The sequence below is a fragment of the Symphalangus syndactylus genome, chromosome 12 (genome assembly GCF_028878055.3).
Source record: "Symphalangus syndactylus isolate Jambi chromosome 12, NHGRI_mSymSyn1-v2.1_pri, whole genome shotgun sequence".
NCBI lineage: Eukaryota > Metazoa > Chordata > Mammalia > Primates > Hylobatidae > Symphalangus > Symphalangus syndactylus.
In genome coordinates this window covers 24747232-24760818 of record NC_072441.2, presented here as the reverse complement: position 1 = coordinate 24760818, position 13587 = coordinate 24747232, and positions in this window count along the sequence as shown.

Genomic DNA, 13587 nt, shown 5'->3' with positions numbered 1-13587 from the left:
TGAAAAGAGTGTACTACATTGTGGTAATTATATATGGAGTAAGATGTGTGGAGTAAGACCTCAATAAATGGGAACTATTTTCTCCCACCCCAAATTATAAACCTATTGAAGATGGAGACTGATGGTTTAATAACCAATATCTAGGATCAGGAGTATAATTTGAAATATCTTGATAGGATGACTTCTTGGGGGAGTCTATTTTCTTTTTTTCTTTCTTTCTTTCCTTCTTCTTTCTTTTTTTTTTCCAGAGTCTCACTCTGTCACCCAGGCTGGAGTACAATGGCATGATCTAGGCCTACTGTGACCTCCACCTCCTTGGTTCAAGATATTCTCCTGACTCAGCCTCCCGGGTGGCTGGGATTACAGGCGCCCACCACCATGCCTGGCTAATTTTTGTATTTTTAGTAAAGACTGGGTTTCACCATGTTGGCCAGGCTGGCCTCGAATTCCTGTCCTCAGTTGATCCACTCACTTCAGCCTCCCAAAGTGCTGGGATTGCAGGTGTAAGCCACCGCACCTGACCTGGACTTAGACTTTTGAGTTAATGTTGGAATAATTTAAAACTTTGGGGGACTGCTGGTTTTGAAATGTGAAAAGGACATGAGATTTGGGAGGGGCCAGGGGTGGAATGATGTGGTTTGGCTCTATGTCCCCACCCAAATCTCATCTTAAATTGTAATCCCCACTTGTCAGTGGAGGGACCTGGTAAGAGGTCATTGGATCATGGAGGCGGTTTCCCCCATGCTATTCTCATGATGGTGAGTGAGTTCTCATGAGAGCTGATAGTTTTAAAGTGTGGCACTTCCAGCTGGGCACAGTGGCTCACACCTGTAATCCCAACACTTTGGGAGGCTGAGGTGGGTGGATCACGGGTCAGGAGTTCAAGATCAGCCTGGCCAACATGGTGAAACCCGGTCTCTACTAAAAATACAAAAATTAGCCAGGGGTGGTGGTGGACACCTGTAATCCCAGCTATTTGGGAGGCTGAGACAGGAGAATTGCTTGAACCCAGGAGGCAGAGGTTGCAGTGAGCTGAGATCATGCCACTGCACTCCAGCCTGGGTGACAGAGCAAGACTCTGTCTCAAAAAAAAAAAAAAAAAAAAAGTGTGGCACTTCCTCACACTCTCTCTCTCCTGCTGCCATGTAAGATGCACCTTGCTTCTCCTTCACCTTCTGCCATGACTGTAAATTTCCTGAGGCCTCCTCAGCCATGTGGAACTGTGAGTCAATTAAACCTCTTTTCTTTATAAATTACCTAGTCTCAGGTAGTATCTTTACAGAGGCCCATAAAATCAAAAGCAAGTTAATTACTTCCAAGATACAATGGGGGTACAGGCGTTGGGTGAATGTTCCCATTTCAAATGGGAGAAATTGGTCAAAGCAAAAGGGACACAGGCCTCATACAAGTTCAAAACCCAGCTGGGAAGTCATTAAATCTTAAACCTCCAAAATCTGCTTTGACTCCATGTCTCAAATCCAGGGCACACTGATGCAAGGGTAGGGTTCCCATGGCCTTTGGCAGCTCCACCCCTGTGCCTCAGCAAGGTACAGGCCCTGTGGCTGCTTTCACAAACTGGTATTGAGTGCCTGCAGCTTTTCCAGGTGCATGGTGCAAGCTATCAGTGAATCTACAGTGCTGGGGTCTGGAGGTTGGTGGCCCTCTTCACACAGCTCCAGCAGTGTCCCAGGGGGGACTGTCTGTGAGGGCTCGAACCACACATTTCCTTTCCATTGAGGTTCTTCACGAGGGCTCCACTCCTGCAACAGACTTCTGCCTGGCCATCCAGGCATTTTCATACATCTTCTGAAATCTAGGTGGAGGCTTCCAAAGCTCAACTCTTGTCTTCTGCACACTGCAAGCCAAACACAACATTAAAGTTGCCAAGGGTTGGGGCTTGCACCCTCTGAAGCAACAGCCTGAGCTGTAGCTTGGTCCCTTTTAGTCACAGCTAGAGTTGGAGCAGCTGGGATTCAGGGCACCAAGTCCCAAAGTTGCAAAGAGTCATGTGAGCCCAGCCCACAAAGCTATTTTTTTTTCCTCCCAGGCCTCCAAGCCTATGATGGGAGGGGCTGCCATGAAGATCTTTGACATGCCCTGAAGGCGTTTTCCTTATTGTCTTGGCATTAACATTCAGCTCCTCAATTAATTATGCCAATTTCTGCAGCCAGCTTAAATTATTCCCCAGAAAATGGGTTTTCCTTTTCTACCACATGGTCAGCCTGCAAATATTCCAAGGCTTTATGCTCCGTTTCTCTTTTAAACATAAGTTCCAATTTCATACCATCTCTTCGTGAATGCATATAATTGAATGCTTTCAGAATAAGCCAGGTCACTTCTTGAATGCTTTGCTGCTTAGAAATTTCTTCTGCCAGGCTGAGTGTAATGGCTCACACCTGTGATCCTAGTACGTTGGGAGGCCAGGGTGGGTGGATTGCCTGTGCTCAGGAGTTTGAGACCAGCATGGACAATATGATGAAACCCCATCTCTACTAAAAACACAAAAAATTAGCCAGGCATGGTGGCGCACACCCGTAGTCCCAACTACTGGAGAAACTGAGACACAAGAATTGCTTGAACCCGGGAGGTGGAGGTTGCAGTGAGCCAGGATTGCACCATCGAACTCCAGGCTGGGTGACAGAACAAGACCCTGTCTCCACAAAAAAAAAAAAAAAGAACAGAACAGAACAGAAATTTTCTTCTGCCAGATACCCTAAATCATCTTTCTCAAGTTCAAAGTTCCACAGATCTCCACAGATCTCCAGGACAGGGGCAAAACGCTGCCATTCTCTTTGGTAAAGCATAGCAAGAGTGACCTTTGCTCCAGTTCCCAATAAGTTCCTCACATGTATCTGAGACCACCTCAGCCTGTACTTCATTGTCCATATTGCTATCAGCATTTTAGTCAAAATCATTCAACAAGTCTCTAGTAAGTTCCAACCTTTCCCACATCTTTCTATCTTCTTCTAAGCCCTCCAAACTGTTCCAACCTCTGCTCAATACCCAGTTCCAAAGTCATGTCCACATTTCCAGGTTATCTGTGTAGTCCCGGCTACTCAGGAGTCTGAGGTGGGAGGATCCCTTGAACCTGGAAGATCAAGGCTGCAGTGAGCTATGATTACACCACTGTACATCAACCTGGTTACAGAGTGAGAGCCTGTCTCGACAAAGAGTAAAAATCTCAGGAAAAAAAAAGGCTCTAAAAAGGAAAGAAGTTATTCAAGCAGCCATAAGAAGATTCCTGAGATTAGAAAGGTAAAAGTTAATTATAATGGGCAGGATATCACCAAAGAAATAAATTATATTTCACAAATGTTTACTGATAAACTGAACTTATATTTCAATTTGCACCTGGTGTCTTAGTATAACTACTAACTGCATACCCTTTTGTTCCCAGAAGTGTCTCACTTTGGATAATGAATTATGTGGGGACACCCTACCAAGTGCCAGGTGTACTAAGCAGTAACAGAAAATGAATATAAAAATTATTTATATTAATGATTTAATATTGGGGTATTGAGCCAAAAAAAAAAAAAGGCATGTGTCTTGCCATCAGAAAAGTGCTTCATTTCATTACAGAGGCAAGAAGAATATGTCTGAAAGAATCTGAAAGCAATGAAACTTTTTTTCTAATTTAAAGTCAGTGTTAGGTAGAGCAAATAAACTGTAGATAAAAAAAAAAAAAAACAGGAAAGGGGAGAGGGCGGAATGAACTAGAGGAATTAGGAAAAGCAGATGGACACATTTGCAAATTGATACCCAGAACCGAAGCTTGAATCCCTTTGTCATCGAGTGGAAAATGGGTGCATACAAACATGACTGACTACAAGCTAGTGACTTTTAGCCTGCCGCTCTGGCAGCAAGGTAACGAAGACTACATCCCTCAAAGGAGTCTTAATTTTTTAACCAGTTTCTTCAGAAGATATTTCTTAGAAGATCAGATATTGCCTTCACATAAAATATTCCCCAAGACTTTTTTCCCATCTCTTTCAGACCATCAATGTAACAAATTTGGAATTTTATTTATTTATTTCTCTAAGAACATTTTAACTTCCAGAGAAGGGCAAGTCTGGGTGTCTGCAAAACTAAACTGTAGGACCGCTTTGCACTCAAAACCCTTTCCGTGTTGAGAGGAGTTCTGGCCCTTGCTCTCTGCTTTATTTTTCAGCATTTTTCAGCAATCGCCTGCTGCACAACAGCATACTAAGTTCAGTTTGCCCAAAGTGCTCTGAGGGTTTTAAACTGTGCTAGTTTTCTAAAAAGTAATTCATTTTTAACAGGTCTTATTTCTGAGTAAACCCACAGAAGAGCAGTTATGGGCAAATAAAGGCAGATTTTATTTAACATTCTGTGAAATCTGGCAGCCTGGGAAGAAGATGCATGCTGGGCCTGGCACAGAACTTCACAGTCAGTTTCCATAGGGGAAGAAGATGAATAACTCACTGCAGTCAACCCCTCTGTGAGCACAGAAGTAATGAACAAAAGACTCATTTCATGTGGGTGCTTCATAACACTTTACACTGACTTCATGCAGCAACTTCAAAGTACTTCTCTGTTCAGAGTAATTATCTGCAATTTGCAGAGTAGCACACACAGGCTTCTCACAGATTGTACACTCGCCTTCAGACCCCAAGCTGGCTGGATGTGAACGTGACAACACTCTATTTCTAGACCAGAAACAGCTTCCTGATCCAGCCTACAAAAAGGGAAGGAAAATATTTTAAATTAAAAGCTTTCCGAAGAGCTGTGTCCTTGGTGTTGGCGTGCTACCCACCGTAATCCAAGAACCCGGGTAAGTACAACTGGAAATTAAAAGAAAGTCCTAATGATCAGATCACTAAAATGGGGTCCTTTTATAAGAGCAGCTCATATATTAACAAATCAATCCTAATGTTTTATAATATAGAATAAAGGGAAAACTGGTGGTATGAATTGAGTTATTTTTGTCACACCCAAGTGAATTGGAATCGAGGAACCAGGTGAAAAAGCACTCAGGGTACATAGTACCTGCTTCAAGAACTCTCCTGCAAGCTCAGCTGCTGAAATGGCCTGTGCAATGTTAAGACCATTTTTACCTAGCAGCTACCTAAATGACCTGCCGTGACTCTAAGATTAGTTTTTCCTACTGCCAGCATTCACCAATCAGAGCTTGCCAGCCCCCAGAAACTTCACAACTGCCAGTGAGCTTCCTTACAAAACAATATGTAACGTGTATCTTTCTAATAAAACACTCAACCTTCTCTTTGTTCTTCAGACATACCAAAAACCACACCAGTCTGTTTGTATACCACAAATTGCAATTCTATTTTCTCAAATTAAACCTTTTGTTTATAGATTTGTCTCTACATTTTTATTTGACTTTGACAAAACTAACTGATGAAACAGTAACTTTCTATCACGTAAGTTTTTTTAAAACAGCAATATTTTTAACAAACCACTTGATTTTTCATGTAATCAATTTGTCTATAAAACAAAATATGATTCACATTTTTTTCAAGGCAATAGGATGTTTCTTCAATATAAAATGTCTTTTTTTTTTTTATGAGATGATGTCTCACTGTGTTACTCAGGCTTGTCTCAAACTCCTCCCAAAGTGCTGGGATTACAGGTATAAGCCACCGTGCCAAGCTGGAAAATGTCTCAAAAAAACAAATGATAAAATATATAAGGACTTCTAGGATCCTCTCTAGTTATAATATGCTATCTGTTACATAGGAATTTTGATCATTTTAGTATATCTTGTTGATATGGTTTGGTTGTGTCCCCACCCAAATCTCATCTTGCATTGTAGCTCCCATAATTCCTGTAGGTCATGGGAAGGGCCTGGTGGGAGATAAATGAATCACGGGGGCAGGTCTTTCCCAAGCTGTTCTCGTGATAGTGAGTAAGTCTTATGAGATCTGATGGTTTTATAAATGGGAGTTCCCCTACACAAGCTCTCTTGCCTGCCACCACGTAAGACATGACTTTACTTCTCCTTTGCCATCTGCCATGATTTGTGAAGCCTCCCCAGCCATATGGAGCTGTGAGTCCATTAAACCTCTTTCCTTTATAAATTACCCAGTCTTAGGTATGTCTTTATTAGTATAAGAACAGACTAATACACCTGCTAAATGGTATGAAAAGTGTATGTTGGCTCTTAACCAACTTAGGAAAGTGTAAATTGACTTTCCTAAGATTTTTAGTTTTTACTTTTAATTATCCAGTGTATCTTTATATCTAAATTCTAAGGATAATTGTTAAATTTCTACCACCATCTATTTTAGGTAGAACTGACTTGACACTAAGCAAAGCAAAAAATTATACACAGAACTTTTCCTCAATAGATTGTTTTAATTAATACTAATTTTTGTTTGTTTGTTTGAGATGCGGTCTCACTATGTCGCTCAGGCTGGAGGGCAGTGGCACAATCTCAGCTCACTGCTGGCATGATCTTGGCTCACTGCAACCTCCGCCTCCCAGGTTCAAGCAATTCTTCTGCTTCAGCCTTGCGAGTAGCTGGGACTACAGGCATGCACCACCACACCTGGCTAATTTTTTAATTAATACTAATTTTTAATCAGAGTATTCTATTTACAAAATTTTTTTAGGTTTATGCAGAGCTAAAAGGCTTACAACAATAACAAAATAACGGCTCCAATTTCTCCTTGCCTGCCAACCTTCTTGTCCTACTTGCAGTTTTAACATTAATATTACTTTTAAAACTCTAAATAGTATGTATGTATCACTATCTCTCAATTCATCACATTTTAGTTATTTACTAACTTTCCAATATGATAAATGATTTCACTCACCATCTTCCCCTTCTTCTATTCCTCCCAATATAATTCTCTCTGTCCTTCTGTTTCTGTCTCATTTAGACCCAAACACAGAGGTTTCATTCTTATAATTATGTAAATATTCATTACTGTTGAGCCAAGTGGAGTATTATGACTACATTTACTTTCTTGTACAAATTTTTTTTTCATTTACTTTATTTCCCACACATTCCAACACTTCTATAAAACGCCTCGCATGGCCAGGTGCAGTGGCTCACACCTGTAATCTCAGCATTTTGGGAGACCGAGGTGGGAGGATTCTGTGAGCCCAAGAGTTTGACACCAGCCTGGGCAATGAAGTGAGACCCTGTCTCATTTACATATATATAGAGAGAGAACTACAGTCTTGAAGAAACCCACTCAAGACCAATGTGTTCTGTAACGTAGATTTCCTAGAGACATAATTGTTGTTAACTACAGAAAGAACCCCATAAAGATAAATAGGGGTAGAGATATACACATTGGAAGAGAACCAGAATAAAGCCATCTGGTAGTGATATTGCCAAACGTTATCTAGACAATAATTGGACCTTTGTTTAATGATCTTTGAGAGCTCCAGGGAATGGTTTTTTCTGTCACTAAAGAAGGATGTCACTAATCACTGCAAGTAGCCATGAGTATGTCCAGAGGAAGGATTTTCTAGTTAAGCAGAGAGTTTTTTGAGCTTTCACATTAAATTAGGCTTATATTAGAGGGGCTACAAGAATTAAAATCTTTGCAAATGTATAGAATACTAATCCAATCCTGCAAAAACTGTTTTATGCATACAAGACAGACAGAGAAAATAATAGAGACAGAGACAGAAGAAAAATAATAGAGATAGAGGCAGAGAAAGAAACAGAGAGACAGAGAAAATAATAAAATCTAATTTCAACATCCCTCTCCAGAAATATATATCTATCTATATCTGTATATATGTATATATGTGTCTATATATAGATGTATGTGCATATACATACATATATGGATCTATAGATATATATGTATCTATATATCTGTATATATATATGTGTTTGTGTGTATCTTTTTTTAAAGTCTTCTTTATGGCATTTATAAAGGATGGATTTGATTTTGAGAGATGGCAATAAAAGCAAGGAAGGAAAATTCTGATTCAAAGAAAAGCAGTGCTTCTCACCGGTCAAGAGATATTTCAATTTTGAGGCTCTTAATATATTTTTTAAAAGTAAAGAAATGCAAAAATACTAGTTTACAGAATAGCATTGTTTATGTCTCTATTCCATTTGAAAATAATGAAGTCTAAATTTAAAACACTTTTTGAATGAAACTCCCAGGTCAAACGGTCTTTTTGACTCCCCATCATCACTCACCCCACATAGATCCTGAGATACAAAAGCAAAGAGAGACAATGTCATAAGGCACATTCAGAGGAAATAAATGTGATCTTGATCACAGAAATAGACAACACGGTTATATGAGGTTTTTTTTTCTACATGGTTAAAAAATGTTTAACAAAGTTCTTTTAATATAAAGGATGCACAAAAAGTGTGATTTTTTTTAACTGCTTAAAAGCATTTATCTATGCCCCTCATGTATCATGTATCACTCACCTTGCCAGTTGTAATAACAATTTATCTTCTTAGCAAACTATGGTATTATTATATATGTTGGTTTTTGTCCATGGTTCCTGGCTTACAACTCCCATAGCCCTTCTTACAGTCTTTTGTTATAACGTTGGGTATGTTAGGCCTCAGAAAACAGACTTTCTCTGACTTTCTTCCTTCTTTTCACCTGCCCCAAGGCAGAACTCTTATCTGCACCCCCATCTTAAGACTGTCTGCAGACAGGATCCCACCCTATACACTGAGGGAAGGAATGCTTGTCTGGAAATTTCCATAAAAACCCACATGGACTGGGTTCAGAAAGTTTCCAGATGGCTGAACACATGGAGGCTCCTGAAGGCTGGCGTGCCCCCAGAGGGCATGGAAGCTGCGTGCCCCTTCCCACATACCTTACCTTATGAAGGTATACATGTCTTCATTTATGTCATTTGTAATATCCTTTACAGTAAACCAGCAACCGTAAGTGTTTTCCCTGAGTTCTGTGAGCCACTCTAGCAAATTAATCAAACTCAAAGAAATTGATTAATTCCAAAGAGGTGGGAGCCCAACTTGAAGCCGGTCAGTCAGAAGTTCCAGAGGCCTGGAGTTGTGACTGGGTGTAAGGAGGAGGTGGTCTTGTGGGACTGAGCCCTCGACCTGTAGGCTCTGATGCTATCTCCAGGGAAATGGTGTCAGAGTGAAATTGGAGGACACCCAACTGGTGTCTGCTGCTTAGGTGTGGGGGAAAAAACCCACTCCTACTTTGGGAGGCCAAAGCAGGTGGATCGCCTGAGGTCAGGAGTTTGAGACCAGCCTGACCAACATACAGAAATCCCGTCTCTACTAAAAATACAAAATTAGCCAGGCGTGGTGGCACATGCCTGTAATCCCAGCTACTCGGGAGGCTGAGGCAGGAGAATTGCTTGAACCTGGGATGTGGAGGTTGTGGTGAGCCGAGATCACGCCATGCACTCAAGCCTGATGGGCAACAAGAGCAAAACTCTGTCTCAAAAAAAAAAAAAAAGAAGTAAAACCAGGATTCAAATTCAGGCAGCATGGCTCCAGAATCCATACTGGTAACCTTGACTTGTTTTTTTTCAAATGTGTATTTTAGAGATAAACATAGCATGTGAGGTATGCTATGAGGTATACTTCACAGTATTACAAAATATGTAGTTTTACAAGTTAAAATCAGTATATTTTATAATGATTATATTAAAATGGTATTTGGATCAATTTTTCCCTTCTATACAATATATTTTTCAGCAGCTCGGTGAATGAAGCAAGGAAAGGATTTCCAGATCTGAAAATTCTAATATTCCCACCACAGTTATACCATTTTCTCCTTGAATTTAGGAAATCTGGCCTTTGGCATCCAGGTTAGAGAATTAAGCTGATGGTTTCAGACTGGTTTTCCTCCACCAAAATGGGGATTATAGTCTGAACAGCACAGCCCCTCCCTATCCCCAGGTGCCTTACTCAATATAGAGAGGAGGTCCTGGCTGTTGCAGATCTGACGTATAAGAAGAATCCCCCAAGTTCTCAGGCATATCTTTAGACTCAGTTGACCTTGGAGATGACCTGGGCATAGGAAGGAAGTAGTACTGCAGGCCATTAGCCCCACTTTGGTGAGGGATAACCCATCGAAAACATAATCAGCTTGATTCTGTAACTTAGAGACCAGAGGCCAGACTAGAGAATACACGGCACTTCGTAAATCTTTCCAGAAGGACCTACTGAGCCCACCTCTCATTAGCCAGAACCCCATCCCTACCTTCTCCCAGCTATTTATAGACTCCTAGAATACTCCTAGAAAAACAAAGACCTTCCAGTTTGTAGAAGCGTCGAGGGCTCCTCCAGATTATGACCTTCTGCTAGAGAAAGAACTTTGACTTATAGGTGCAGACTACTTTAACAATTGTTTCTAAGCATTTGTGAGCAAGGTGCTGTCTCTCCAAATTACCACCGCCTTACTTTTGTTCAAATTAGTTCCCATAAAATAAGAAAATATTAAAATTGGAAAGTGTGGTAAAGCAAAACAATGACTGCCCCCACCCCCTGCAAAGATGTTCACACCCTAACCCTCAGAGCCCATCGCTATGTGACCTTACATGACAAAAGGAATTTTGCAGATGTGATTATGGTTAAGGATCTTGAGATGAAGATCATCTTGGATTATCTAAGCAGGCTCAGCCTAACCACATGTGTTCTTAAAAGTGGAGAATTTTTCCAGCTGGATCAGAGAGAAGGCTAAAGGAGGAAAGATTCAAAGCATGAGAGGAAGTCGACTCATTGTTGGCTTTAAACATGGGGGAAGGAGCCAGAAGATAAGGAATACAATGGCCTTTAGAAGCTGGGAACAGCCCTCTGATAACAGCCATCAAGGTCATGGAGATCTCAGTCCCACAATCACAAGGAACTCAATTCTCCTATCAGTCTAAATAAGCAAGGCAGCCGGGTGTGGCGGCTCACACTTGTAATCCCAGCACTTTGGGAGGCCAAGGCAGGTGGATCGCATGAGGTCAGGAATTTGAGACCAGCCTGGCCAACATGGTGAAACCCTGCCTCTACTAAAAATACAAAAATTAGCCAGGCGTGGTGGCAGGCGCCTGTAATCTCAGCTACTCGGGAGGCTGAGACAGGAGAATCGCCTGAACCCGGGAGGCAGAGATTGCAGTGAGCCGAGATCGCATCACTGCATTCCAGCCTGGGGGACAAGAGTGAGACTTCGTCTCAAAAATATAAAAATAAATAAATAAGCAAGGAAATAGACTGTCCCTTAGAGACTCCAGAGAGAAACACAGTCTTGCTGATTTTAGTGCAGTGGAACCTGCATGAGATTTTCAATCTACAGAACTACAAGACAATAAATTTGTGTTATTCAAGATAAGTTTGTGGTAATTTGTTACGGTAACAACAGAAAAAAAATACAGAAGAGATTTTCAAGACAGTTCTTCAGTTCTAACACTCATTTTGCCAGTGAGAAAATTGGGTCCTAGTTATGCTGTAAAAAGTTCTTCTAACCCTATTCATTTGGCTGGTATCTAGTCTACCCTCAAAATTCAACTTGGATGTCTTTTCCTCCTGTAAGTTTTCCCTGGCCCTCCAGGACTAGGTGTTTGTATTATGTGGTCTCAAAACATTTCATGCATGCTTTAGCACACTGCCTATTTCTCTGAACTCCCTACTGGATTTTGAGGGCAAGGACTTTGTCTTACTCAACATGGTATTTTTTTAGCTTAACACATCCCAGTAGTTATTATAGCTCAATAAACACTGAATGAAAAAAAATTATCAGTTATAGCTCAACAAACATTCATTCATTCAATTCAACAAACATTGAATGTTTGTTGAGCTATAACTCAATAAAATGATATATTTTTTGAGCTATAACTCACTATAACTAAAAAAATAAAAACACTGTCTCCAGAGTACATTTCCCCTATGCTGTTAGAGTATTCTCTTAAAAGTGACCAAAGCATGGCAAACAGATTTGCAGCCCTGGAGTGGCAGCATAGCTTGTTTGCTAAGGACATGGATTTTGGAATCATACAAACCGGATTCATGCCGTGCCTCTACCAATTATTAAGTATATGGCCTTAAACAAGTTTCTTTCTTTCCTTTAGTGTTAGTTCCTCAGTTGTAGTAATAGCACCTGCCCCAAAGGATTGCATGAGAATTCACTGAAATGAGGCTTATAAAATGTTTATCTGAGGCCAGGTATGGTGGCTCATGCCTGTAATCCCAGCACTTTGGGAGGCCGAGGTGGGTGGATCATCTGAGGTCAGGAGTTCAAGACTAGCCTGGCCAAGATGGTGAAACCCCGTCTCTACTAAAAATACAAAAATCAGCCGGGCGTGGTGGTGGGCGCCTGTAATCCCAGCTACTCAGGAGGCTGAGGCAGGAGAATCGTTTGAACCTAGGAAGTGGAGGTTGCAGTGAGTTGAGATTGTGCCACTGCACTCCAGCCTGGGCAACAGAGCAAGACTCCATCTTGGGAAAAAAATAAAAATAAAAAATAAAACGTTTATCCAGGTACTTACCAAATAGTAAGAGCTAAAACAGAAAAATTGGCCATTATTATTACTAGATATCTGCAATGGCTAATTTTATGTATCAATTTCTCTAAGCCATGATGCACAGATATTTGGTCAAACAATTATTCTAGATGTTTCTGTGAGGGTGTTTTTGGATGAGCTTAACATTTGGTGGACTTTGAGTGAAGTAGTTTGCCCTTCATAATCTAGTGGGCCTCATCCAATCAGCTGAAGGTCTAAATAGAACAAAAATCAGCTTCTCTGAGCAAGAAGGTTTCATGCGCGTCTGTGTGAAGAGACCACCAAACAGGCTTTGTGTGAGCAACATGGCTGTTTATTTCACCTGGGTGCAGGCGGGCTGAGTCTGAAAAGAGAGTCAGCAAAGGGTGGTGGATTATCATTAGTTCTTATAGGTTTTGGGATAGGTGGTGGAGTTAGGAGCAATGTTTTGGGGGCAGGGGGTGGATCTCTCAAAGTACATTCTCAAGGGTAGGGAGAATTACAAAGAACCTTCTTAAGGGTGGGGGAGATTACAAAGTACCTTCTTAAGGGTGGAGGAGATTACAAAGTACATTGATCAGTTAGGGTGGGGCAGGAACAAATCACAATTGTGGAATGTCATCAGTTAAGGCTATTTTTACTTCTTGTGTGGATCTTCAGTTACTTCAGGCCATCTGGATGTATACGTGCAAGTCACAGGGGATGCGATGGCTTGGCTTGGGCTCAGGGGCCTGACAGAAGGAATTCTCCAGCAAATGGCCTTCTACTTGAACTATAACATTAGCAGTTATCTGGGTCTCTAGCCTGCTTGCAGATTTTGGACTTACCAGCCTCTGTAACTGTGAGCCAATTCTATACCCACATGTGTGCACACACATACATCCCAGTGATTCTGTTTCTCTGAAGAATCCTGACTAATACACAATACCTGTAAAGATGATGATATTAGTAGGTACAACTTGTAAAAATGAAAATTGAAAGATATGTAGATTCTTATTATCCATTATAAGTAAATGTTCCTTTAATTTCAATATCACATGAGACTCTTTCAGTTATTAAGAGCAGCAATAACAAAAACAACAAAAGAAAAACGGGCTTAATATAAGAACTAAAAAAGGAGAAGAAGAGGAGGAAGAAGAGAGAAGGAGAAGAAATGCATTGGCTCATGTGACT